The sequence below is a fragment of the Pleurodeles waltl genome, chromosome 9 (assembly GCF_031143425.1).
Source record: "Pleurodeles waltl isolate 20211129_DDA chromosome 9, aPleWal1.hap1.20221129, whole genome shotgun sequence".
Taxonomy (NCBI): Eukaryota; Metazoa; Chordata; class Amphibia; order Caudata; family Salamandridae; genus Pleurodeles; species Pleurodeles waltl.
The window spans coordinates 639,332,412-639,359,939 of record NC_090448.1 but is presented as its reverse complement, the minus strand read 5'-3'; the positions used below and the strand labels follow the sequence as shown (position 1 = coordinate 639,359,939).

Genomic DNA, 27,528 nt, shown 5'->3' with positions numbered 1-27,528 from the left:
GTGATAGCACGTGCTTTTGATAACCTCTGGAGGTGTACCAACCAAGCACCTAGGTTAGTTCTAGGCAAGAAGATTGCGAAAGATGTTGTCTCCAAAATGGTGGCAAAGGAGTCGTGACGCCAGACTCGAGCACATCACAGCCTCCGTGCTTGATAGCAAAAAAATCTAGCTTTTGGCTGTAAATTGGGCCTCTTCAAATAGAGTTCAGTTAGTAGCGGCAGCCATTTTTTGTTTTGCACTGTAGCGCAAAGAAGCTAATACAAGGGAGCCACAGTGAGAAGCAGCGTATCATAGAGTATAAAAGTGGAGCAAACTCCATCACTTCCTCCTCTCACAATTTGCTGGTGTCATGGCTTTGACAGTTCCCTCACAGTTACTGTGACCTTGCAGATGCCACTTAAGGAAGCGCTGTCTAAAACAGCACTTGAATAGCACCTCTTCCTGTTTGAAGAGGCCCCACCTTGAACACCCCCGCAGTCGCTGTCACAGACGCAGAACGTTTCCCCATCACTCTCTGGCCTCCTGTGCATAATGATCCACGCATCGTCTGTCACAGTTCAGTAATGTTTCACCTGCTCTCCTCTCTTTCAACCCCAGGATTCATGTAACCACTCCACTATGCTTCCATGCATCTTTTTATGTGAACTCTGCATTTTTTCTGATTGCCATGGATACCAAGTACATGGAAGATCTGTGACAAGAAAATATCTTTCTGACCCTATCAAGTGGTCCTTTTCTCACTTCTGCTTCTAGTTGTGTTCCTCTCAGTGCTTCACCACGTCTCCCCATGTCTATAGGAATATACACGGGGCAGGCTGCAAGGTTGTAACAAAACCGCCCCAAGGAGGGACTAATGTAAAGAATTTACCAATGATAAACGATTTATGAAAGGCAAGTCAACGAACAAGTGAAAGTGATGGACGTGCAGTGGGTGTGGTTAAAAGCCGACACTACTAACAACAGCTCAAAGTGCTTGCATGCTCGACTTTCTGATGAAAGACTGTCAGGAGAGAAAGCCACCCATGGGGTGTAATGAGTGTGTGGTAGGTAGGAAAACCAGAAGCAAAAAGGATAGCTGGGAAGATGCGAGTTATGAGATTGCAGAGACAACAGGGAGCACAGAGGACAATAGGGGAGGGAGCATAAACCTCACAGGAGGGAGCCAGCATGAGCATAGAGTGAAATAGTCCAAAAGTCCCTTGTGCATTTCAGTGCAAGCACTGCACTTGAGGCAGAAAGGATTGTTCTTCCAGTTCCTTGCTCATTCATGGCTGTATATATTAAGCAGTAAGCGGTATCCCATCCTTTAAAAAAAAAAAAAAAAAAAAGTAAAACGTTCCTTTTACTCATTCAACAGTTACTCTGCCTGGCTCAGGTTTGCATATAGATTTCTTGGCTGTTTGGATTGGCTCCATTTGGTGTTCACAACCACAATATCCTGCTGTCTCGATGGCTAAGCCAGTGCAGTTTAGCTGCCTATATGGTTAAGTATTTATTACAGTTATAATTGCCTATCTCTCCACATACCTCATCCATCAAACCACAAGGTGATAACCACACCTCTGTGGCCATTATGCACAGTATGAAAACACTTCCCACACAGCCTCGAATCAAAGACAACAAGTTTCCAACCACACACACCCTGCACAATGTAGCTTGCTATCATTTTGGGTAAGCACTTCAGTGCCCAACATAGTGGTTGTAAGTGGCATACATATTCTACAGTACAAAGCACCTTAGGGCCCAAAAGCACCAGGTGAGACAAAAATTCTCCTCTGGACTGAGACAAGCTATGATTGAGAGAGTCTCAAGTTAATAGCAGAAAGAGGCTGACCAACAAAACCAGCATTGAGACTGCCAATAGATTTTGCCAATGCAAGACCTGTTGGCATGGTCAATGTTCTTTTAAAGAAGGTGAATGGCAGAGCGGGATGCTGTGCAACATGGCTCGAAGCAAATAAAAAAAGTGCAACAGAGAGTGGGAGGCACCGGACTAGTGTACACTGCAACAAATGTCGACTTACGTGCTATATCTTAATGTTGTGTTCCCTCCTCCAATCAGAGAATTGTTCACGTGACGTTACACGTTCAGCAGAGAGGTAAGTGCGTCCAAGAATAATGTGGTTGTAGAAAAGAGAGAGATATTAAGAGAAAGAGGGAAAAAGAAAGTAGCCTGTTTAGATGGGTCAAGGTAGTGGAAGGTTAAGGTGGTGTCGATGCTGGCACTGGAAGCGTTTTGGTGTTCAGTCGGAGACAGGGGCGGGTGACTGTAACACTGTGGCCTGGGCTAGGTCTTGGCTCTGGAGAGGGTAGTTTCGACTGGCAAAGCTCCCGGGAAAGGGCGATAGAGAGTTAAGATTGCAACTGTCTCATATTTGCGGGGTGCCAAAACAATGGATAAGAACTGACTAGGAAACAGAGTTTGTCACTACTGATCGCAGTTTTACTAATATGGTGTTTTCACCTTATCTGTACACTTTTCGAAACAATATCAAACATTTGCAATGCTACATGTGTCTCGTTTGCTCGCGTTAGAACTATTAGCGTTAGAAATTACTAACTGGACTTTCCTGGACACACAAATTGAAAATGAAAAGTGAAACAGTTGACATAAGCAAGTCAATTCAAAGCACCACAGCCGCCATTTTCAAAGCACAATGGCCAGCGTGAGCGCAAAGGAGACAGAAAAAGAAAAAAGCTTGCTCGCAGCCAGTAATATTGGCAAACATGCAATTATCCATGGAACAGGGTCAGTCCCCAAGGCGGTAACAAAACCACCCCAAGGAGGGACAAACGTGTAAAGCATTTACCAATGTCATCAAAGGATTTTTTTTTAAAGGCAAGCCCATGAACGAGGGATGGTGATGGGCGTGGTTAAAAGGCCACATAGATACCAACACGTTTGAAAAGCTACTATGCACGCTGCTATGCTCAACCTAAAAAGGTAGCCAGTCAACCTTTGTGAAGGGCTTTCCACTGCTCTGCAGCAGGTTGCTGCGTATTTGGTAACTTCTGAACCGTTTGAGCTAGCAACCATTTTTTTGTTGTTGAAATCTGCAGATTATGCACTATATGATGGGAAATGTGGCAAATATTTATGCGGTAAATGTCACATCCACACAATTTCCTAATTCTGGTGGCCCTGACCATTCTCTCAAGTGAGGATGCCTATTTGCCATCTCAGCCTAGTCTTAGTAATTGCGGACCAGGTGCTTAGATAATTGTCTGCGATCCTGTGGGCAGGGTGCCTAGCCTGTAAAGGTCCATTTGGTCACCAATAATTGGACTGAGGCCCTTCACCAATCCTCATGTGAGATCTGTACACAGGGATGTGGTCAGAAGTCTAGGGTACGTTATGTTTTTAGGGTCGAGCACAAAGCACTCTGTCCCTGATGTAATCTCTCTATGGGCTTTTAACCACGCCCATCTCTTTGGTTGGTTCGTGGGCTTGCCTTTTGAAATTTACTTCATTTCATTAGTGAAAAGTATGCATACGTCATGCCTTTTCCAGTATTTAATCCTCCTCAAGTGCATCGGCCAACTACTGAAAACATACGAGGCTCCATGTTTTCCATATGGTTTCTGGACTACTTTTTCGCTTTATTTCACAGACAACGCGATCTCGCTGGGCAGTAGTTGTGTGCTTTGCATGACATCGACCCTGTTACATGGCTAATTGCACTTTTGCCTGTTACATGGATAATTGCACATTTGCCGTTAAGTTTCACTGCGAGCAAATTTATGTTTCCTTTTGTGTGTCTCCGTCACGTTTCATGGTGGCCGTGGGCTTGTTTATGTGAAACTGTTTTACTTTTCAGTTTGTGGCAAGGAAAGTCCGGTAAGGAGCTTAAAACGCAAAATAGATCTAACTCAAGCAAACGCAAGACCCGTTGCATTGCAAATGCTTGTTTAATTTGAGATGTGTGCCTGTTGCACAAGAGGTTTGGTTTCCATGCAGGTATCTCCTTCTCCTTTTATGCAAGTGAAAAATTACATTTCTTCCCTGTGAGCCTCCCACTCCCTGAAACCAGTCTTACCTACTGGTTGGAGGCGGCATTAGGCTGGGCTTTGTCTCAGGGCGATCCACATAAAGAACTTGCCCAGTTTAATGCGGTATGACCTTGGCCTCTTTGCTCTGGGTGCCTGCATGTTCAAGGATGAAGAGAAGATGCCCCTTGGGCCGTGATTTTTGAAAAAGGTCACATTTTGGTTGGCTCGGGCATGATTTATTGCCCACCAAAGCTGAACAATTACGAGCCTCCTTGAGCCAGGGTTATTAAGTCAAACATAGGAGTCTGCCTCATACCGGCGCAAATGTATTATCAATTATCTGATGATTTGTAGTTGTCCCAGCCTGGGCTTTTGGAAGAGGCCTTGCTGCAGTTCAACGTGGAGATAAGAGGCGCGGACCTGCGCTGAGTGGGGAAAATAAGATGCTGCTAACTAAGAAGCTGCCCAGATTCTGGAAAGGCCTGTGCGTGGCCCGGCTGACCGGCAATCGTCATGAAGGATTCCTTAAGGAACAAAGGGCCAGATGTATCAAAGGGTTTTACCCATTCTGTGTCAATGGGAAAATGCTTTGGTACATATGCTCAAAGACTTCTTCCCACGAGTGCCACGATCCCTGCAGCCTTGCTGGCCTAGAGGAGCAAAGGCAAAGATCGTCCAGTCGTGGAGCTAAAAAACTATCTTTTCTACAAATGTATTTTGATCCTCTGCAATGCGTAGTAGCCCTTCCCATATAAATTTAGGGTTTCCTTTATCACCCGCCTCCCCTGTCCCAAATGAAGCTGGAGCTTTTTCCTTCACATCCAAGTACAAAGTACAGTTCTGTTTATTCAGCAAATATTTGAACGTCTGTAAAGCCTATACTTTTTCTTACATATTGTTTGCTGTGATAAGTTGGTGGCACCGCTCCTTTCCCCTCCCCCACTCCCAGAGCACACTTCAGAGTGGGAACTGGTGAATGCTTGGAGTTAGTGAGTGCTCTAGACTTCTAGGGGCCTGCCACCTCCATATATGGTCCACGCCTAGCACTTTAAGAAGTATGGTCGACCCCAAAGATTGATATGCCCAAGTGGGTTCATGTTGAGTTCTGATTGGCTGTTACCTCTACTTGCTGTTTAAAAATATTGGATTGTCTTGATATAATTTGCTGACCATACTCCAGTTCACTGTTGAGTTGGACTCTAAGACTCTGAAAGGACCCTGACACACCATTTGGTGGGTGGGGCTTCTTTTTGGGCAGTAGATTTTTAGAGTCTGGCACATTTTAGTTCTTTTTGACTTTTGGGCTGCAAACTTGGCTGCTGAGGCTTCAACCCACCATTTTTCAGCCTAACGCCTAAAACTAGAGCCATTGAACTAGAGGGACGTATGTACTGTGTCAAGTTTGCTTTGCTCTATTGTTTCCGCCTGGCTCATTTGTCTCATTGACTGTAGCATTAGAGAACTATTGGTAAAAACTAGAATCAAAGATCTGAGTCCTGAAGTACCTCAAGCTGACAAGAGTGCAGCACCTCTAGAATAAAATTGCCTGTTGAGCACGTGGTGTGCAGGACACATAATATACGACTGTTCTTGCTTCAGCCCTACGTGCGTCTGGCTTGTTTTCATACAGTGGCGTAGCGTGGGTTGTCAGCACCCAGGGCAAGGCAAGTAATTTGCACCCCCTAACCCGGGGCAAGGCAAGTAATTTGCGCCCCCTAACCCGTGGATTTTAGCACTCGAGTCTCTTCCAAGATGTTGCGCCCGGTGCGGCCGGCCCCCCCTGCACCCCCCACGCTACGCCACTGTTTTCATATATCTGTCTGTGGTGTACCTGACTTGTTAAGGACATTGCCTGAGCCCTGTTTAAGTGTCAGAGTTCTGGCTGACTTGACTTTCTCTCTCCGTGCCTTTCCAGAGATTCAAGTGACATGTTACTCTTTCTCAACCCTGTCTGTCAGAGGGTCACCGTGCAAGTATCTGTCATGCCTCTTGTTATAAGGGTTGTCTTTGGCATGTGACTGACTGTTCCAGTCCTACTGGCCTTAACTTTTGCATGCAGCCACTCCCACTCATAATTGAAACGCTACACTGTCAAATCTTTGGAAGTTACTAGCTGCAACTTTATTCACCCATAATGTACATCGCCACCCGCATCCGTTTTATTGTGGTCCTAAATCGTTCTGCACTGTCTTATCTTGACCAGTCATCAAACCACACAACTGTCCTCATAAATCAAGGACCACTGTGGAGCATTTCATAAATCAGCACAGCCCGGATTGACACTAGGTCATAAATGGAAGATCATAAATCTAGTCATAAATCAAACATACAGACACATTTATGGCATATCATAGTCCTTTTCTACCATGAATCAGTCCAGCGTTTATTGCGGACAACTGGAGTCCTTGAGCTATTTGGGGCGAGCGATTCCACCATATTTTTTAGGGTCGAGCCTGCGTTGCATGCGCTCGCGCATGCGTATCGCAGCGAGACTTTTTGTATTTAGAAAAGGGCTCGGAGCCCTGTCAACTTCACGTCAGTGTTTTTTATTGGTTCGTAGGCTTCCCTAATAAAATCTGCTTGCTTTCATTAGTCGAAGGCACGCATATGGCATGCCTTTTCCGGTGGCTAGCCCTCCTCGAGTGCAGCGACCAAGTACAGAAAACATGCGAGGCTCACTGTTTTCCATCGGGCTCGTGGACTTTTTTTTTCTCTAATTTACGAGCGTGATCTCGCTTGGCAGAAGTAGAGGGCTTTACATACTTGATTTCACTTTTTCGGGTTATGTACATAAATGCACTTTTGCCCGATAGGTGAAAAGTCGGGTTAAGAGTTTACAACGCGATCCGCTCTAACATGAGCAAACGCGAGATCTGTTGCATTGTAAATGCTTGTTTGTTTTTGTTTTAATAGGTCCAACTCACTACCTTGCCTAATGGATGTGGTCCACTGACCCTCTGGCCTGGGATGCAAGTGAAGTGTTCTGTGACCCCTCCCCTCTCTGACTGCCTTCCCCTGCCGTGAGGCATCCAAAGGTAAGTACCTGGTCTGCCACGCGTGTTGACCTTTCAAACTTTTTAAGCGCCATTTCATTCACTCCTGTCTTGTCTTCAACACCTTGCTGCTGCAACAGCTTTGTTTGCTGGGTGTTGGTGGGTTTGTTGCCCCATCGGCACCGTCCAACACGAACAGTGGCTGGGCATGGTCGCTTGAACTCTCTTAATAGGGTCAGGGTGCCCTACGGGCAAAATTAACTCTTCTTCTCATTGATCGGCTGGTTTCGAGCTACTCAAGCTGTTTTTGCGCCCCTTTCCCCTCAGCCTTCCGATTGCGTTTGGTGAGGGTGGGGGCAGGCTGTAATATCCTGCCTTTTGTTCTTGGTCCCTTTCGTGGACCTCAGCTCATGGGCCTTGGTGCTGTTTACCTCCGTTATTCAGAAGTGTTGCTACGTCACATCAGCTCTACCGACTTGTCAGAAGCAGATATGTGCCGCGATTACCTAATCAGCAGTTGCATGAACTGGGGCCCAAGGAACCCTTGTTGCTACGCCCTACTAAGAAGAGGCTTTAAGCAGAGGAGCTTAGGAAGGGCGACACTTTGGTTCAAAAACGGTGTCCACGCCTGTTCTGCCCGGGAGATATTGGATCAATAGGCAATCCTGGGAAGGCGTGCGTCATGCGAGCCGGGTTCATCCTCGGTGATCCGCAGTCAGGTCATCCGTTGCTGCACTCCTGCTTCAGCCGCCAGCAGTGCCAGCCAGTTTTCCTGGATTCCCAGCCGGATAGCACACACAGGGTCACTGGTGTTCCCAAGCACTCTCGTCCCGGCGTCACCTGCCGCCTGCCTTGTACCTGTTATGTGAGGGCTCTTGTACTTCGACCGGTGCCTATGGCCTCACAGTCTTGTGTTGCAATGCTTGGTAAAAACGTTTCCAATATATGAGAGCCAAAACTATTGCCTGGACCAATGTTTCTTTTCTTTGTCAATTGAGGAAACACTTTTCGGGCATGAATTCGTTTTTTTCTGTCATTAAAGGACATGACAAAATGTATTGTTAAAATGTATTTGCTTCAATTTAAAGCAAACCCAAGGACTCGCAGCCAATTAAAAAACGTGGAGGAAGTGTAACGTGGTTTTAACAACGCGTGCCTTTATCCCAAGGGTACTCAAAGCTCATAAAAGAGTCCACAAGACAAATATTGACAAATGGAAGACTACCCTCCAAAGGACTGGGGGAAGTCACAATTGGCCAGTGTCACCAGAAATCCACCGAACAGTCAATCCAGGTGTGACTCTGGTAAACGCGTAGGGATGGGGCAGAGCTGTGCAGGGCTGGGGTGAGGTCACTCACATTTCTGACGGACCATTAGGACTTGGGCAAAACCAGTGGCATTACAGACAGACCTCTGAAAGGCCAGTGTGCCTGGAGCGGAGTTAATACAGCATTAACCAATGTTTTACACTGGTGTTTTACTATGGGCCACGGACCCACGGTACCACTGCACCGGGAGCACAACTGACAGCTACGTCTCTGCTGCGTAGCCGTTTTGGAAAATACATTTTCATGCCACCAAAAGCAGCCGAATATACAGCTGGTGGCTATAAGATGCTTAAAATACAGCCCTGGTCATCTTTTTCAATGGGAACTATTTTATTTTTCTTCTGTTCAGAAAAAATGTGCTGGCTTAAATTAAATTCATACGTGGATTATATGCTTTGGGTGCATAGGACTGTTCCTTAACAAATATGGACAAAGTCGCTAGAGCAGGATTTTTTTAAACAATTAAAACATTTTGGCGGAATGTGTATAAAGATTTACTGCTTGTCAGGTTTTAGAAGTTCAAAAGGCTGTGTATGGCAACATCCATTAGTAAGAAGTAATACGGGAGCCGTATAGACCGCAAAACTCTCATAAGAGCAGACCAAAGTCGCATACTAGTAGTTTGTCCCACGTATAAAGTAGGCCCCAGGACGTCCTCAAGAGTGGTACATTTTCGAATTAATGAAAGCAATACTAGACCTTGCTCATATTTTTTCCAAGATATACTCTGGCTCTTAAGAAAAAAGTAGCAGGGACCAAGGAGAACCATCAGAAATGTGATCCTTTGGTAACTCTGCAGACAAAATCGTAGCTTATGACCCAACCTTCTTCAACTGGAGTATAACATTAAGATTTAAACCAAATATGGCAATTTTAAAAATTCCAGTAAAGAGTCCCGAAATAAAATTTAATGAAAATAGAGAACTTACAGATTCTTTTAGGGCTCAAACGTGCCACAGATAAACGAAGAAATGGCAAATCCGCTACTAAAACTTCTAGTAAAAGAAGGTACAAAGGATCAATAATACAGGATAATAAGGGTATAGCAATAAGCTCAGAAAAAGAAGACTGGTCTTGGGTAGCAGAGGCACAGGGTTGACACTCTGAACAAGGATGGGACACTAGGATGCAAAGTTTGCAAGGAACCATTCCGATGAAAAGGAGAATGCTCATGCATCAGATTGAAGTATATCCTATGTTTCCTGGAACATAACCGGTTTTAATAAGAAAACTGGAGGACGCAGATTGGCCCTCATTTATTTAAATGCTGGCTTCAAGAAACCTGGGTGACTGACGAGATCCCGAAGGATGGTTTTATAACGTTCCAAATACTGGCAGAACACTCGAAGAAGGGAAGGTCTGTGGGGCATGATAACTTAGATTTTAGTATCCTTAGCAGCTAATGCAAAATTAAGCCAGGAACTGGGAAGGCACATATTGTACATTATTTAGAAAAACAATAAAATTATGTTCACCGTTGTAAATATCTACAATTCCCAGGTAGTTGCAAAGACGAGGACTTAGTCTTGCCATAATTGGAGGCAGGGCTGGCTAACATCAGGGATGAACAAGAAACCAGTGCTAGTGGGGCCATATTTGTCTGTGGTGATTGCAACGTAATATCAGACAAAGAATAGCTGGGAAGGAAGGCCAATTGTGAGGCATACCAGTGACAGATATAAAAGGACTGCAAAAACTCTAGAAAGGTGGTCAACTACAAGCTTTAATGGTGGTGGAGCTTTTTGTGTGATTGATAGGCAAACTAAATTAGCCACCCCAGCAAGAAACTCCTATCATACCAGAAATAGATTGCTTATACATGACTATGCCTTTTATAAATGTGGAAGTCTGGCATGCAGTGCATGACTTGTGTGTGGTAGAAATGATTAAAAGAAACCACAGCTTGCTACTAGTCCAGCTGTTTCTAGATTGTATAAATAAACCAGCTCCAGAATTCTATTCTTGGCAGCTAATGCAAATGTGGCCCTTAACGCTACACTGAAGACTGTGTGATGGCGACCAGAAATACAAGATACTGTTCAACCACTTATCAGTGAGCTACTTAAAGAAAGTCCAGGGGTTAGGGCTCCAACCATGCCGTAAATTTAAAGTCTTCATAAGAACTGTGGGAATAACTGCTTCACATTTCCAAAAAAATATACTACCAAGACAGTTATGGAAACAATTAAAAGTGCATAAGCAATAGACAAAGCATAATAAACTTGTTTGAGAATGAGTTAAAAAATAAAATAAAAAAGTTAGCTAGTAGGTCTTCTAAGGCAGCGTCATCAGAACGTATGGGGAAAGTATATACTAGAAAGGAGTATAAATTCCTTATTAAAGTAAAAAAGTGGAAGCACAAAATAAACTTTGGGAAGAAGTGAACAAGGCCCTGGTGACGAAAGACAGTGGGTGATTGTAGGAATTGACTTCTTATGAATGTAATTATCCTAAAACAAGGCCTTCCACAGTAGGTTCAATAAGTCGCACTACACTCATAGTAGAAGAAACATCCACCTTAGACTTGAGGAGTAAAGGGTTGAACATGCTGATTTTTACAACAGAAGTGGTAACTGCTGACAGCGTCCTAGTTGGAATCTTCTGGTCATCGGCCGAGGTCTGGGCTCCTATATTTTGACTGTTAATTCTGGGTACAAATCTGGGGGAGTTCCTGACTCAAGATGATGAGCTATTGTAGCTATATTCAAGAAAGGAAATCACTAAAATCTAGCAAATTACCACCCAATCTCATTACTGGATAGAGTTACAAAAAACTGGAGCTGGCTTCAGTACCTAGAGCAAGCCATGAGATCATATTTCATCCGCATGAAATATTGTCACATCAAGAAGGATGCCATATATTTAACTTTCATAGACTTGAAGACCGCCTTTGAGTCAGTAAATAGGTACTGGTTGTACAGGACTTTAACTGATCAGGATATCCCAGATCAACTGCTTGCAGCCTTGATGCCATTGTACTAGTGTAATTCAGCAAGGGTAAAATATGGAGGAATAAGGAAATGCACCAAGAGTTTCTCATTAAACCTAGGTATTCAGCAAGGATGTGTATAAGACCAAACCTTATTTAACCTTCAATAAACGTGCTTGAACACCATTTATATAAACGGGAACATGGATACCCCAAGACTAACTAGTGAGAAAGAAGTGATACTCTTATTTGCCGAAGTTACATTACTTTTGACCCTGACTGAGCTAACCGTGCAAAAGGTTGTCGAGGATGTTTGCTCCCAGTGTGAGGAAAAAAGTTGCCAATGACCAAGAGCAAAACCAAATTCATGGTCATCCGTAAGAAGTCTCCATTGACATACATGTTTTCTGTGAATGGCGTTCCAATGGGAAGCATTTCATACTTCACCATCAGATACTAGAATCTCATGGAACAGACAGAAGCTGGAGGCAGCAGGTACAATGAAGTGAAACATGGAAGCAATTTTACTTTGCCAAAGCAACATAGGAGGTGACTCAGTCAAAGGTATGATTGAGGTTTATAAGGTGGTGCTTGCAGCATCGGTATATGGCACATTAATATGGGACCATAAAAAGATGTCTGAGTTACATAAAATAAAGAAACATTCCCTGAGGAAATTGTTGCTTTTGGGCAAGGACATATCTCTGATGTCATTAAGGCTTGAACTCTGGCTTAAACCAATAGAAGAAGTGATGGAGTTCAGACATCTTTTTTGTCAACAAAGGGTAAACTAAATCCTCATACTAAGGCTTATTCAGAAACTCTTTGTAAAGTTATCAACATGGACTATTTGAAGAAAATCTTGTGGGCTAAGCATGTGAGAAACATTCTACAAGCAATAGGCAGCAGGGAACTGAGACAACCCTAATAGGTGCCACAAGTACAGAAGTGATGAGACTAAATACTGGTAGATTAAAACAAAAAAAACCTACGAGAGAGTTGTTAGTGCTAGGGAAGGATGCTTGCTGAAATTTGTTTTGAACCCTACCTTGATGTACTTGTGCCAGAAGCTACATTGTCTACATCAGGGGTCTCCAATCCTTTCTATAGTGAGAGCTACTTGCGGCTTAACAACCCGAGCATTGTTAAAAAGACACCACCGCACCTAGCTTTGTTGTCTTAAACCTCATGTCCGTAGAGCCAGATACTGTCACTTGAACAAAATACTTCAACTAGAGACACTGACAGGGCTGCCACGTGTGTCAGTGAGAGTGTGGTCTTTGGGGATGTATGAACATCTGTGTGTATGAATTGGATATATGTGTATGGGTAACTGAGAGCCTGTGTCGTATATACTTGTGGCACAGGACATACCTTTCGCCATATGTGGCACTGTTGCGTGTATAACACAAACGTACAATCATTTTTTTTTTTATTAAATGGGAGGAATGTAAAGTGCATAAATGTTCATATTGTGGAACATTGTTCTGCACTTTAAATTTCTCCCATTTAAACATTCTCCGATTTAAGCAATGTCTGTATTTTTCAGTTAGAAATATAGCTGTGTTCTACTGGTCCCTGGGCTCAAGAGGCCTGCAGTTTGTAACTGCAGCACTTTTGATATTGTTTGTTCTCACCTCCAATCCTGAGTTGACAAGGACCTTTGTTCAAGAGTTAAATACCTTAGTGCTTCAGTTGTTCACCTTTGTACTCTGGATTATAAATCTGACTCCAAGACTGCTCCTTATCAGGGCCTGCTGTCTGCAGCCTGAAGATGATGTAAAATAAACACAGCCTTCCCTTTGCTTTAAAAGGAAAAGTGTGACCATGTGTTTATTTAAAATGAATTCAAGGCTGTGAGCTACTCTGAAGGTGTTTGGGAGCTAAAGTAGCTCACAATCGACTGGTTGGATACACCTGGTCTATATACTTCCCATTTAGATTAGAAACATTGCCTATATTATCTTTCACTGAAAAATAGTCATTCAGGAATAATGGTAGTGGTTTATGAAATTGGAAAATGGGAAATCCAGAAACAATGAATCAGGTTTTTTGTTTTTGTTTTTTTGCTTTAAACGTGCTGTCCCTTGGAAGCGAAACGTAATCTATAGTTCTTAATCGATGGACCAGTAACTATTAACGCAGCAATGGCCTTCTGTTATAGAACTAATCCTCCTAACCACTTTCTTTAGACCATAGCGTATGTGCCTCGACCTGGAAGCCCACCCAGACTGCTTTTAAATGTCCAAAATGAATAATTAATATTGTTACATTTTTTCAACAATCCTAATTGTTTTCCCATTTCTTGGCTTTTGTGCTTAATGGTGTCTATTTTTAATTGCTATAATAAAAACTTTCTCATTAGCATTAGATATTTTTATTTAAGGGCATTTTTTAATACATATTTTTACAGGTGTGAAATTTTAATGTTATAAATGAATGGTGTTTAGATGAAACAATGAACATTTGACCTTTTTAGTTTTGTAAGTTTGTATATCCTAATAGGGTAGTTTAAAATTGGTGTAGTTGCAACAGCTAGACTATTAGTTAGAAGTATATGGTATCTGAACCCCATTTTGTCCTTATGAGCCGCCATAGTGGAATCGTAAGTGCAAGAAGTTTTTCATCCTTCTAAGAAGGGCTATAATTTTACTGGGAATGTTACTGCGTTCCCTAGCAAAGGGTCTGCACTTTGAATTGAACAGCGCCATGACTTCTCAGCATTGCTGCTATATCTTAAATTGGACAATATCTAGTCCAACACTTTTGTTAGCTTCGCTGTCTTACTTGTCATGAAAAAGGGTGAGCACTTTCCATGGCTAGCTATGCAAGTATTGCTAAAGCTTACTTTTAAAAATTAATCAGTTCATATTTCTTGAATGGAGTTGGCAGCTGTGTAAAGTTGAAAAAGCAAAGTAACACTAGGCGGTTCTTTTTGACCTTTTGAGCTTTTGGTTTTGTTAATACTCTTGTTCATATCTCCCTGTTAATTCGACAGACATTACTTAAGTGACATTTGTTGCACCCTCTTGATTCCCATTACCTCACACATGCATTATTTAAAATCGAGCAATACAAAAATATGTAACTGAGGAATGGGATATGCAAGTGGAAGCATCTGTTACACCACTTTGTTTGGAAGAAAGTAAGGAAATGCGTTTGGGTAATCAGCCACATTGAAATGACAGTAGAACAATTCTTTTGTACTGCTTGTGTTTGAGAGAAACTATGTTGGCAATTCTGTGAGGGTCCTCTCTGTGACAGGGGGCCTTAAGCCACCACAAATCTCACCCGTGCTCATATTCAACACCGCTGGGATTCTTCCGACTAGTAAGGTGCACAGGTAACAGAGTGCTTGATACGTTCACTAGTTCAGCCTTGATGGTTGGAGACTGGGGGATGGTGAGCAGCAAACGGACCCCTGATCCAAGGGGCGGTGACACAGCCTGAACCCCCTCCGGTAGTGGAAGAATGAGCAGCAGGTACTGAGGAGCCTTGCAGTCCAGCAGGCTGGGGGCAGTGGAATTGAGAAACATGCCTTGCACTAATGGTGCAAAGAGCCTGGCCACTGAATAAGTGCTACCTGTGAGTGACTGCAAACTGACAGGAGAGAGGGAGGCATGGTCCTGGGCTTTCCTTGGGTAGGGAGATGTGGGTTCATAAAAAGGGAGATCCGGGTTATAGGCAGGGCCACTGGAATTATGCAGCAGGTGAGGGCCCAATGGCTGGGTTGAGTAGATTATGCAACAAGAAAATGCAAATTATGGAGCATAATGCAGCACATTTCGTGATAGCATGACTTAATTATTTTGAAATGTTTGCACTTCTTAACACTATCTGGGCATTGATTGCACATCATTAGTACCAATTTAATACCCCTATTTAGCAATAAAATACAGAAAAGTGGGCAGTCAACCTTTGCAAAGGGCCTCCCTGTGCTCAGCAACACGTTGCTGTATTTTTATTAACATTTGAACCGTTTGAGTTGGAAACAATTTTTTATTTTCTTCAAATCTGCAGATTATGCAGCAGACAGTGGATTGTGTAAAATGCAGCAAATCTATGATTCTGCAAAAAAATGGCACGGTCACACAATCCCATAATTCCATTGCCCTGGGTGTAGTGAGGATTGGACACCATATCTCGGAGAAAAAAAAAGCGGGGTGCTTTAGTCTATTTAACAGGGTCCAGGATTCGTTTCAGCTTCCAAGACGACACGCAACTCTTCCAGTGACAAGCTTGTGCTGCAGCAGCCTCAGTTGTGTTAACGTTGTCGTGACTGATGTTCATCCTGCCCAATAGAAGCATAGCTTACTGCCAGTAAGATTACGTTTCCCCATGCAGGGAAGGCTCTCTAAATGGACAAACTGTTATAAATCCAAATTAACAGAGCATAAATGATATGAACAATAATCGAGATAACTCAAGGTAAAAATGCCCTCTACCCTAATGTTTTTCATCACGGATATGCATGAGTGATTATGGAAAGGCGCCCCCCAACATGGGGGGTGCGCGTCCCCTTAGGGGTCGGGGATGCCGGGGCCTGGCCCTCGCACTAGTTGTGCACGGGCTGGCCTGCAGGCTTCCGCTCGCGCGCCTCGCGAGCAGAAGTCGTATGTTCATGGAACGTCGGTGTCGGCAGCAGTGCCGGACCAGTTTGGGCCGCGCGCGCCAGTTGGGGGGGCGGACATTAAAGCACCCCCCCCCCAGAAGGCTCAGCCTTCTTCTTCCTTGCGCGGTGGCCCAAACGGACGGGCCTGTTGTCAATTCCTTTCCCTTTCCTTCCCATCCTCATCTGGAGCTTCGAAGGAAGGACGAAGGACGTTCGGTGGTGTCGGCCGTGACGAAGGACGAGGGATCCCGCGCTCGGTGGCAGAGAACAGGGGAGAGGCCGCTTTTTGAGCAACTTGGCTGACGGCGCGAGGTGAGTGAGCGCACGGAGGCTGACTCCGTTTTTAGGAGGTTGATCTGTGCGCGCTCTCACCTGCTAGGGGTTCCCCCTTTCAGCTGCAAATAATTAGATTAAGGGGAGTGGGCGCACAGTATCGGACCTACAATTTATTAGGTTTGGTACAGTCCTGTGCGCACTCTCTCCTCTTAAGGGCTTCCCCTCGCGCTGGGGTAAAATCAGATTAGGCGGGGGCGTGCGGTGTCGCGATTTTGACTGTGTGCGCCATCCCCAGGTAGGGGTTCCCCCCCCCCCTTCGTTTGGCTGCATTTATTAGGTTTAACTGATTGTATTGTATTGGTTTTAAGGTTATTTTGTATGCACATGTATGATTGTTGTCACTTTTATTAACAAGCTAATCCACAGGCAGATGTTTGTAGAAATTGTTTTACAAGCAGTGCGGTAATTTCCTATTTGTATTAATGTAGGCAATTGTACTTCACTAAGTGGTATTACAAACTGTGTATTTAATAATCTAGTTAATAGGGGGGGTAGACCCAAAAAATCAAAACGTTGAACGGTGCAGGAAGCGGTCTTGCTGCGGGGACAGTGGTAGAGCTCTGTTAACCACTGTGTTTTCAAACTTAGTATTGGTGTTGTGTTAACAAAATTTTTATTTCAGGGTACTTTTAGCAGGTTAGCTACCACAGCTTAGACCTTGTTTCACCTGTCTTTCCCATTATGGTATCTAATAGGGTGAGGGTGGGAAAGAGGAAGGGCACAGATCCTGAGCTTGCCCAACTATTGAAATTGGTCCTAGCGAAATTGGGGGGCGGGGATTCAGATGGGGAGGCTGCCCCTTCAGATGGAGATGACGGTGGGGAAGGCACTTCCCGCGCCGCACGCATGTAGCCCCACCTGCAGCATTTCCTCCAGTTAAACGTAGGAATAAAAAGCCGACTGCAGTAGTCCAACAACCTTTGCCTCAAACAGTCCCCGCCCCTCCTCCTCCTATGGTTGATTTAGTCACCGTGGTGGCCCCCAGTATTGCAGCGGCTGCACCTTCTGAGGAAATTGCTGGGCCTCGACCTGGGGGGGTGACGCCTATTCCGGGTCCGGCAGGAGGTGTGGAAGCTATGCTAGCTGACATATGGCGTTCTGTAGCGGCATTAGCAGCACCAACCAAGGAGTTACCCACACAAGTATTACCCATTGTGCAGGGAGTGGCACCAGGAGCTAGCACAACCACAGAGCAGGGGCAGGCGGCAAAGGCCCTACCGGGGGCATCCCAGGACCCGACAACTCAAACGTTGTTGTCAGTATCCCAGATGTTAGCCAATATTACTGTGCCAACTCCAACACCACCCCCCACAGCCCCATGGGCTAGTGACTCATTGCAGAATACGGTACTCAAACTTAAGCGCCAGGTCGAGGCATTGGTAGCAGCACGTAATGTTCCTTCATTGCAGGTGACGACCTCAAGCCCCTGTGTCAGCCAGGCACCGGGCTCGCTGTCTCAGACTCCTCCAGTGGAAAAAGAACATGGTAAGGTTATGGAACAGGGTGTTAGCATCATAAAAACACCGGCTTCAGCTGAGGGGACGGGTTCAGGCACATTGTTATCTAGGCCAGGGAAGTTAGCCGCACATGTGGCTTCTGAAATCAAAGACAAAATGTGGAAAGGGGATTTTGTAGACATTTTTAGCCTAGTAAGGGCTAAAAGAAGGGAAATAGAATCAAAAGCTAAAGATGCAAAAGCTTCATCATTTACAGTTAAAAAAACAAAGATAGAAGAGAATATTACGAATTGGTTATTCGGTTTTAATGTGTTTATGTCGGTCATGCTGGAAAAGAAGCCTGAAATTGGTACGTCAATGATATTTTATGCAAACAAAATTTTAAAAGCCCACCATATGTATGGAGGAAACGCTTGGCTGGAGTATGACCGTGATTTCAGGTGGGCAAAGGTAGAGGACCCAGCAATTGGATGGGACCAGACTGAAGTAAATCTTTGGTTGGAGTGCGTGAACAACAAATTACCTAGCAAGCAGCCCTTTCGAGCACAGTATTCAAATGACAAAAAAGGATCTTGCTGGGCGTTTAACAGGAAAGTATGTTCACGCCCCCCCCCCCCGGGACGTGCAAACTCAGGCACTCCTGTGCATTTTGTGGGCATCCCTCTCACCCCGAATTTAAATGCCTTAAGAAACCGAAGGACAAAGCTAAGGAGGGGAGTAAGTCCAGTATCTAGTTCCTCCTTGCCTTCTCCCATTCATTTAGAGGTTATGATGCCTTGGCTGAAGGTTTATCCAGTTAAGGCTTCAGCTTAACTACTGATTAAAGGTTTTTCACAGGGCTTTAGAATTCCAGCATCCCGGGTCCCCCCCTTAGGTCATTGCAGAAATCCTCTGTCTGCCGTGAGGAACCCCGGCGTGGTGGCTAGAAAAATTGCTAAAGAATGCACACTAGGGAGACTGTCTGGCCCCTTCCCTTCTCCCCTCAAAACTAATTTTGTTTGTTCCCCATTAGGAGTAGTACCCAAAAAAGAGCCTGGTCAGTTCAGGTTGATCCATAACCTCTCAGCTCCTCGGGGTGCGTCAGTAAATGAGGTTATAGACCCGACCCTATGTTCAGTGCGTTATGCTACCGTAGACCAGGCGCTGGTATTGCTGAGGGGTCTGGGGCATGGGGCGCTGTTAGCAAAAACAGATATTGAGGCAGCTTTCCGGCTTTTCCCAGTCCACCCTGAAGATTACCATCTTTTTGGATTCCATTTTAACGGGGACTATTTTTATGACAAGTGTATGCCCATGGGGTGCAGTGTGTCCTGCAGTTATTTCGAACAGTTCAGTTCTGCTTTACAGTGGATTTTCACCAGGCGTACAGGTCATGCGAATGTGATACATTATTTGGATGATTTCCTAGTTTTGGGCCCCCCTGAGTCTAAAAAATGCCTTTGGGCCCTGCAGTCTCTGACAACCATGTTCAGGGAATTCGGGGTCCCAATAGCCCAAGAAAAAACAGAAGGCCCCTCCACATGCATCACTTTTCTGGGCATCGAAATTGACACCGTCGCGGGGGAGTGCTGCCTTCCTCTGGGCAAGCTTCAGGTTTTTAAGGGGTCCATCAGAACTGTCTTATCCCTTACCAAGGTCACCCTTCACCAATTGCAAGTCCTGGTGGGACAATTGAATTTCGCCCTGAGGATCATTCCCATGGCCCGCTTTTCCAGATCCATACCTAGGTCTATGGCAGGGTTGACTGAAAAACACCACCACACCAGGCTGTCTGCTGAAGTAAAGGACGATTTGAGGGTTTGGGAGGCATTCCTACAGCCCTTCTCTCAGCCTATTCACGGACGCTGCAGGCAGCGTGGACTTCGGGGCTATCCTAGGTTCAGCCTGGTGCAGGGCGGATTGGCCAGCTGAATAGGTTGACATGGGTCTCACCAAAAATATAGCATTCTTATAACTATTTCCCATCATTGTCGCTGTATCTGTCTGGGATGACACATTGAGAAACAGGTCAGTAGTATTTTGGTCAGACAACATGGCAGTCGTTGAGTCTATCAATAGACAAAAAGCTAGCTGCAGATGGGTGCTGAGACTACTTAAGCATTTGGTGTTACAATGTTTGAAACTCAACATCACATTCCGGGCGAAACATGTTCCAGGGGTAAATAACAATGTGGCTGATGCCTTGTCTCGATCATTAATGTAGGATTTTCAGAGGTTCCACCCACAGGCGTCGGAGAGGAGGACAGAGTTTCCAACATCACTGTGGAGGATTGGTGTCCCTTACTGTCAGCCCTAGTAGGGTCATCTTTGGCAACCCGAACAAATGGGGCATACGAAAGGGCCTTCTTGCATTATAGACTGTTTTTTAAATCAGTGAACTCTTTAGATTGGTTTTCATCCAAAGCAATCTGTGCCTTTTTGCAACATTTAAAAAGCAATGGTAAACCTGTGTCTTGCGCCAAGGCCAACTTGTCAGCCATCCGTTTTTTCGCCAAGCTAAGGGGGCAAGACTCTAAACTCAATCCCTTTATTACTAAGCAGGCACTGGTGGGGTGGTCGAGAGCAGATGGTCCCAGGGTAGACTCCAGGCGGCCTATAACCCCTCAATTATTAGAAAAATTGCTGGGCACAGTTACCGTAGTTACATCATCCCCTTTTGAGGCTGCGGGGGGTCTCTAGTGGCCAGATGTGGTAATCAATAATAACTCTGCAACCATACTGCTGCGCAAGTCAAAGACTGATCATTTAGGTAAAGGGGTGAGGATTGCTCTTCGGGCAGAGCATGGGTCTCTTATCTGTCCTGTAGCCAACCTAGATGCATACTTAAAGGTGCGCCCTTTAGAAAAATCCACGGCGCTGTTCATACACACAAATGGAGACTGTCTGTTGCGCTACCAATTTGCAGAGGTAATGAAGATGACACTAAATGCAGCGGGCGTAGAACCTCTGGGTTACTCTCCTCACTCGTTCAGGATTGGCGCAGCTACATTTGCAGCGGGGGCAGGCTTGCCCATCTCTGAGGTTAAGGCCATTGGTAGATGGTCATCCAACTGTTATAAGCGTTACGTTAGGCCAGAGCTGGTCTAATCAGTGGTTATGTGTGTTACCAAAAAGTCTTTATCATTTCTCACACAATTTTCCCTTTATTACAGTAGATGGCGCCGCGTGTGGTTTGGGTACTGGGGCATTCATTCATTCGTCGGGCGGCATACCGGTTGCAGCAGCTCCGTAAACCGAATCCGGCGACAAGCTTAGACGTGGCCTTCAGGTGGTGCGGGGTTGGCGGCAAAGGAATTAAACAGCTGCAGCAGCGAGTAGATTTGGCTCGTGGATGTGCAGTGCTCCAATCCCCGGACCTCATCATTATTCACCTTGGGGGCAACGACCTGGTACATTTAGGATGTAAAGCCCTCAGAGAGGCAATATTCTTAGAAATTACGAAGCTTGCTAAGCAATTTCCTAATGCAGCCATCGCCTGGTCTCACATGGTGCCGCGGAAAAAATGGGGCCCAGGAATAAAACCGAGGACAATCAATGTGTCAGGCGACTTAATGCGGAGATGTCAAAGCTTTGCCCTGGTCCGGGCCGTTTGTGGAAGATCCCTCATAGACAATTGAAAGGACCTGAAATTTTCATAGAGATTTGGTTCATTTGTCCGACGCAGGTTCTGACCAATTCATGGCAGACATGTGGTTCTTTGCTAAGTGTTTGTTTTCTGGTGGGGAGGACGAAGGACCCTGGGGCCCTGGTCGCCCTCGTGGCGGAGAAAGAGAGAATAAAGTAACCGGAAGCAACAGAGGGGACCCCAAGGGTGGGGCCCTGGTATAACAACAGAGATAGGATCCTGAAGTCCTGGACCAACCTGCGGATGGACACACCTGATTGGGGGTAGGGAGCCCAGATCACTGGGGTGGTCACTGGGCTCATGCCCTGGGCCGCCCCGGTACACCCCTTGGTTGATTGGTGTTTGGAGAGGGGGCGGAACCCTGAGCATGGGGGCAAGGAACAGAGGAAGCAGGGGTACCGCCCCCCCTAAGGATACAGGTGACAACCAGTCCCTGTGTGGTCCAAAGGAGGTTCAGGACAGGAAGGGATCCTGTCAAAAATAATTTATGGTTACAAATGAAAAAGTATCGTCTATGACAGTATATATATTAAGTTTGCAGTGAAATGTTTTATTTGAGTAATGTGCATATGATGACTTGCATAAATTGTTTCTATTAATTTTTATTGAAAGTATATATCAAAATAAATACTTCTTCCATCAAACTAAACTGTCTTGTTGGTTGGTGTATGACCGGTGTTGGGGGTAAAGGCCCACTGGCGGCTTCCGAGTCCTATGAAATTCAAATGGTAAAAGCTCTGTGTGTCCTGAGTGACTGTTACAGTCAAACAGACAATGAATGTCACAACAAACAGTGGCCGGGAGGCTGCACTTCGTACCTGTCTGTAGAGATCACGCCAAAGCTGCCTCTAGGCACATATTTAAAGGGTAGGAAGGCAGAAGTGTCCACTCAGTGCTGGGGCCTTCAGAGTTACCCTTTTCATTCCCCATCCTCCAGTCTCTTCCTGCTCACTTTTTTCTATTCTCTTGCCTCAGTTATTTCCTGCTTTTCTTCCCCTATATTTAGGTCTCACCTACAGACAGCTGTTGTTGTCAAGACCGATTGTGTACAGTGCCAGTACTTACAGTGGGCTTTGGCAAGAAAGCCAATTAATGACGAGCAGTATGCGGAGCCAATCTCCTTTTGTTTCATTTTCAATAACTTTCTTTACTTTTTCTTGTTTGTCCCTCTGTGATAACATTGCTTCTTTATCGTCCTTCTGACTGGATGAGTTGGATACTTCTACTGCTTGGATTGAAGGAACCACTCTTTTTTAGAACTCCACTGCAATGCAGGTGTGTCTTTCTCTTTTTAGTGTGGGGCTCCCTTCTCACATCTTTGGTTACCATGCTCTCCTTGTTTCTCCTTCATTTCTCCCTCTTGTCTATTATATAACTCGCATCTCCACAACCCCTTCTCATTCAGCATTTTTGTTTTAACTCCCTACCCCATCACCTCCTTTGCTCGCTCGCCTTCCTTTGATCACTGCTGCTTTGTGGCATTTACGTGCACCTCCAAAATTCCACTCAACTATTTTCTGAACCTCCCTATACGTTTTTGTTGTCAATTTTTTATTTGGAGGAGTCTGAAGTAGCAATTTGATACCATGCTGCTCCTTTCTTTAAAAAGTGCTTTTGTGAAATTATAATATTTAATTTACCAAAATGGATTCTAGCCATTTTGGAATAGTACATTATTTTATTTTTTTAATGGCCCTCCACAGGGCCATGACACATGTGCTTACATGATTAGATAAATGCACATTGTTCGAAATGGGGTTCCGGGTTGGCTAGGGTAGACACCTCAGCCAGGCAGGGACAACAACTCTAGTCAGGGAGAGGGAGCTACACACCCCAGATAACCGCTGCTCACCCCCTTGGTAGTTTGGCATGAGCAGTTGGGTGCATGGTGATTGTCAAACTTTCTCACGTGAGCGCAGGAGCCTCCGTGCTCTCATTAGTGTAAACATAATACTTTTGTGGTATCCATAGTAACAACCGCTGCTTCTCTTATGGTGGGCCGCTACCACAAGGAATGCAGTGCCGTGTGTGAAAGCATTTCTCACTGCCATTCCAAACATACTAAACATGCCCACACTAGTCCTTATAGATTAGAAAATACCAGAAGACATATGTGTGGGCATTTCCAATGCAATTCTGTGTGAGGAGCAGCGTGCTCGGTTGTGGGGAACAAAATTGGTTGCTTGTCACTACTAGGACAGGCCACACAACAGGGCACATGTCCTATATCTTGCCTACACAGCACCTTGCACATAGGGCTAGCTAGGACCTACCTTAGGGGTGATTTATATGCAGTAAAAAGGGGAGTTCTAGGCCTGGCAAGTACATTTCGATGCCAGGTCCATGTGGCAATAAACTGCGCTCACAGGCTCTGTAGGTGCCAGGCCGGAGACAGGTTTGAAAGGCTACTTCTGTGGGTGGTGCAATCTTTGCTGCAGGCCCACGGGTAGCATTTAATTTACAGGCCCTGGGTAAAGGGGATGCCACTGTATAAGGGACTTACAGGTAAATTAAATGTGCCCATCAGGTGTAAGCCAATCTTAGCAAGTTTAGAAGAGAGAGCACAGGCACTTTGAGCACTTTATCACTGCTGATCAGTGCTAGAGTCCTAAAGTCAACAAAAAAAAAGGTCAGAAAAATAGGAAGAAGGCAATAAAGTTTGGGGATGACCCTGCACAAAGGGCCAGCCCAAAACACATGCACAGGTCAGAATGCTGTTGTCAGCAGTACTGGAATTGGGTTAAAAAAGTCATAAATGGGGTTCAAGGTGACAGAGGAACGTGGGTGGAGTCATAAGGGGGTAGAGTTTGAAAAGCAAAGTCTGACTGTACATTTATACATTTATTTAAAATAAAAAATCTGCTGCAAAGAAATTACCATCATGGATATATGTGACCCTAAATCTGTTATAGCTTACTTAAGTGGCCACAAAAGCTGCCTTTTAAAATATCTTACAGGATCAAGACACCTGCTGCGTAGATCATTGTGTGCTCAACACTTTTTAGGAGATGATACTAGCAATAAGAGAACTCTAGTGATCAATGTAGTTCTGGAAGCAAAGCACATTGTGTAATATGTAGATCACAGATTTGTATTTTGTTTAGATAGGTAAGCAGGCTACTGCTTTTGGCACAGACATGATTTTGTTACTTCTAGTTCATAAGTTGCAAGCCTTCTAATATAACACAGTGATCTTTTACTAGAATAAGGAGCTGCATGCAGACTGTTCTAATGGGTTTAGATTCTTGTTGTTTTCTAAATCTGTTGTTATTCTAAGATTGCAAATAAATGTTTCTCAAAGAAGCATTAGAACATTCCACCCTCTAGGGGTGGAGTATTCTAATAGCTTTATAGCCCTCCGTAGCTGGGCTGTACCAGCATTAATGTCCCACTCCCTTGGTAAAGGCTCTTGCCTTCAGCTTGGGCCTTTTAATGCTGGAGCTGGCTTTTAATGGGTGGTATAGCCCGTAACGGGAGGTTATAAGGCTATAATAAAGTCTTATTACTACAGACAACCACAATCACTTACGTTTTATATACTGAATTTGTGTTTCTCTTTACCATTCACTGTTAACTTATGTCTTACAAGTATGGATGATATGCGATTCCTACACCTTTTTAACTTCCATTGCCTTTTGTGACACTTTCTTTACCCTTATTTTCACACTTGTATGCTTTATTGTGCCTCTGTGTGAGAATTTGAGGCCTCTGACCCCTCCCCTCCTCATGCATAGTGTTGTAAAAGAATTAATTTAAAAATAGTATGTACCCCTTAAGTCAAGATTTGTATAATTACTCATACAGGCATATAAGTCTTCCATTATTACAGTGCAGGCATTTCTCTTATAGGGAGTTGAACAAAGTCAGAAACCTGCCTCCTCTTTAGTACTTGTGAAGTGATAACAGGCCATGATGTGCTTTTTGTTTCTTTCCATTGCTCGGCATAGGTGTTAGTGTACAGGCGGCTGCCAGCCAAGATGGAACTTTAACAAAACATTTAAATCAGGCCTTTGGGCCCCAGCTGAAAGGGAAATAATAAAATCCCTGGTGCTGCCTGCAGGTCGCTTCTTCCAAGTGAATTCAGACTTTTGGGGGCGCTTCTGAATGTTGTCCCGGTGTCGTAAAATGGCATGTTACCCTGGGATCCGGCTGCTTCCCCCTACTTTTCAGCACCAGTTGTCAGTCAGCCATTTTTTTTTTTTTTACTGATGCGGTTTAGCATCAGCAACACTATTTCTTTTGTTCTATCCGTTTTCTTAGTGTTGAACATCGTCGAGCGTAGACGGGTTGACTTTGCCAATGCTTGTTTTTTATTCTCGTGTCTCCGTCGCTTTATTGCTGGTCATGTCCCTCTCGTCATCCATCCTTCCTCGTTCCTCTTTCATTCTCTCCGTCGGTGTTGCGCCTTCCTCCATCTGCCTGGCCTGCCTTTCTTCCCTCCCACTGCCTTTCACATTTCACTTTGACTTTCTTTTTCTCTTCACCACCCACTCCTTCCCAGCCCTGGCCCCATTAATCCTCTTTGCGGTGTGCAGCCGTTTGTTCTCGCTCCCTTGACCCCCTTTTCTAAGAATCCTTCGGCAGGGAGTGTCCCATGAACGCACAGCCCGCGGATAAGACAGGTATTCCTGGAACTGTTCCTGGAACGATCATTCTGTTCTGCTGCTAATTGATTTTCCGTCCATGCAGCGTCCGGTTGGGGGGGGAGGGGTCAGCAGAGCAGGACTCTATCCCGTTACTTCTGTCCTGGGTCCTACGGCGATGACTGACGGACACTCGCTGCTGAAAGCGAGTATCTGCAATCCGAACTCAAAATGCAATGGAGGGCGCCCCCTCGCCCCGCTTGGGGATGTATTGTAGCCCCGCTAATGGCTGCTGTTCCCTCTGGAGCAGCTCTGCGAGCTTCCTGACGAGAACAGGTTGTTCTTTCCGAGATGAAAGGCCTGTACAACGCTTCAGCTGAGGAGCCGGGGGTGGGGGGCGGGGAGCAGGGCGCGGGTCAGCAGCCGCTCTCTTGCTAAGAAATGCTGTTCTCTTTCAGGGATTTTGTGGAAGTTGTGAAACATATTATGCTAGAACATCGCGACCCTGTTTCAAAACCGCGGTGATGCGCTCGTCGTCTCTTTGAAGTGAATCAGCCGTGAGCAAGAGCTGAGAAGAGTCTGGGAGGTGGGGGAGGGCTTTGGCAGACTGGGGAGAGAGAAGGGAGGTAGAATGGATTTAGAGATGCGAGAGGGGGGGGGGGGAGGGGGGGTTACGGGGCGTTGTTGGGGTACGGGTAGACAGGGAAGGGATAGACTATGGCATATAGTGGTGGGTGGGGAGTAAGGTATGGCGGTAGGCGAAGTGATGGCGATGCAGAAATTATGCGGCAGCATTCTAAGGAGATATTGGTTGGTTGTTTGACAACTGCTCTCTAGTGACGCGCTCTGATGGCTCTGGTTCATGTCCGCCAATAGGTCTCACCTGTGTGAGAGCTGTTGACTTTGGCAATTCCCTTTGGCCATGTTGCACAGCAGCATGGCTAAAGGTTAGTGGTATGGCGTAGAGGAGAATGAAGGCACGTGGAGTGGTGTACGGTGGACTGGTATAAAATGGATTGGCATGGAGTGATGTAGCGTGCCATATAGTGGCATTATTTGGAATGGAGTGATATAGAGTGGCATTGTGTAGAGTTGCATAGAGTGGACTGTCATAGAGTGCAGAAGAATGCCATTAAGTGGAGTAGCGTACAGTACAGTTGTGGGTGTAAGTAAAGTGTTAGAGACAGCAGATAGGATGAAAGCAAAACAAATAAGAAGCTGTGTGCCTGTGTTCAGAATAGGAATGCGAATTGCACTGAAACTCTTATAAAAAGAAAAAATAGTGTGTTTCAAAAAGAGGAGGAATAACCCAGACTAGGAAGAACACGGATACGCGTCTCGTGCTCCAAGGAGGTGCTAACACAAGGAATGGAGGCCTATGGGCAATAAGCAATGGAAATATTGCAGACAAGTGACAACGAAAACAATTTATGCTGTGAGCAGATTGTAAACCCACTGAATTGTAAATAATATGTCTCGTAGCACAGCACACATACTGTGTAGGCAAGACCTAAAATGTGTTGAATGTGGGAAAGAGCGATGGTTAGAAGAGGTGGGTGGGGTATTTGTAAGGTACATGCTAAGAGGAAAAGTAGGCATTGATTTGGGATTAAAATAGGGTATGGAGCAAGGTAGTGTGTAAACAGGCACAAGCAGATAGAGTATATTACAGTGA

General features: G+C 45.0%; 1 protein-coding gene across 2 annotated transcripts in view; it reads left to right on the top strand.

Annotated features, from left to right (window-relative positions):
* Positions 1–27,528, top strand: part of HIF3A (hypoxia inducible factor 3 subunit alpha) — a 159,496-nt gene that overhangs the window by 89,136 nt on the left and 42,832 nt on the right. Inside the window, exon 1 of one of the 2 annotated variants that reach the window (XM_069207682.1) lies at positions 25,760–25,892. The exons of the other annotated variant lie outside the window; for it this stretch is intronic. The gene's annotated coding sequence lies outside the window, so the exon portion shown is untranslated. Of the gene's footprint in view, positions 1–25,759; positions 25,893–27,528 lie in introns of those variants that run through there. 2 annotated transcript variants of the gene reach the window in all.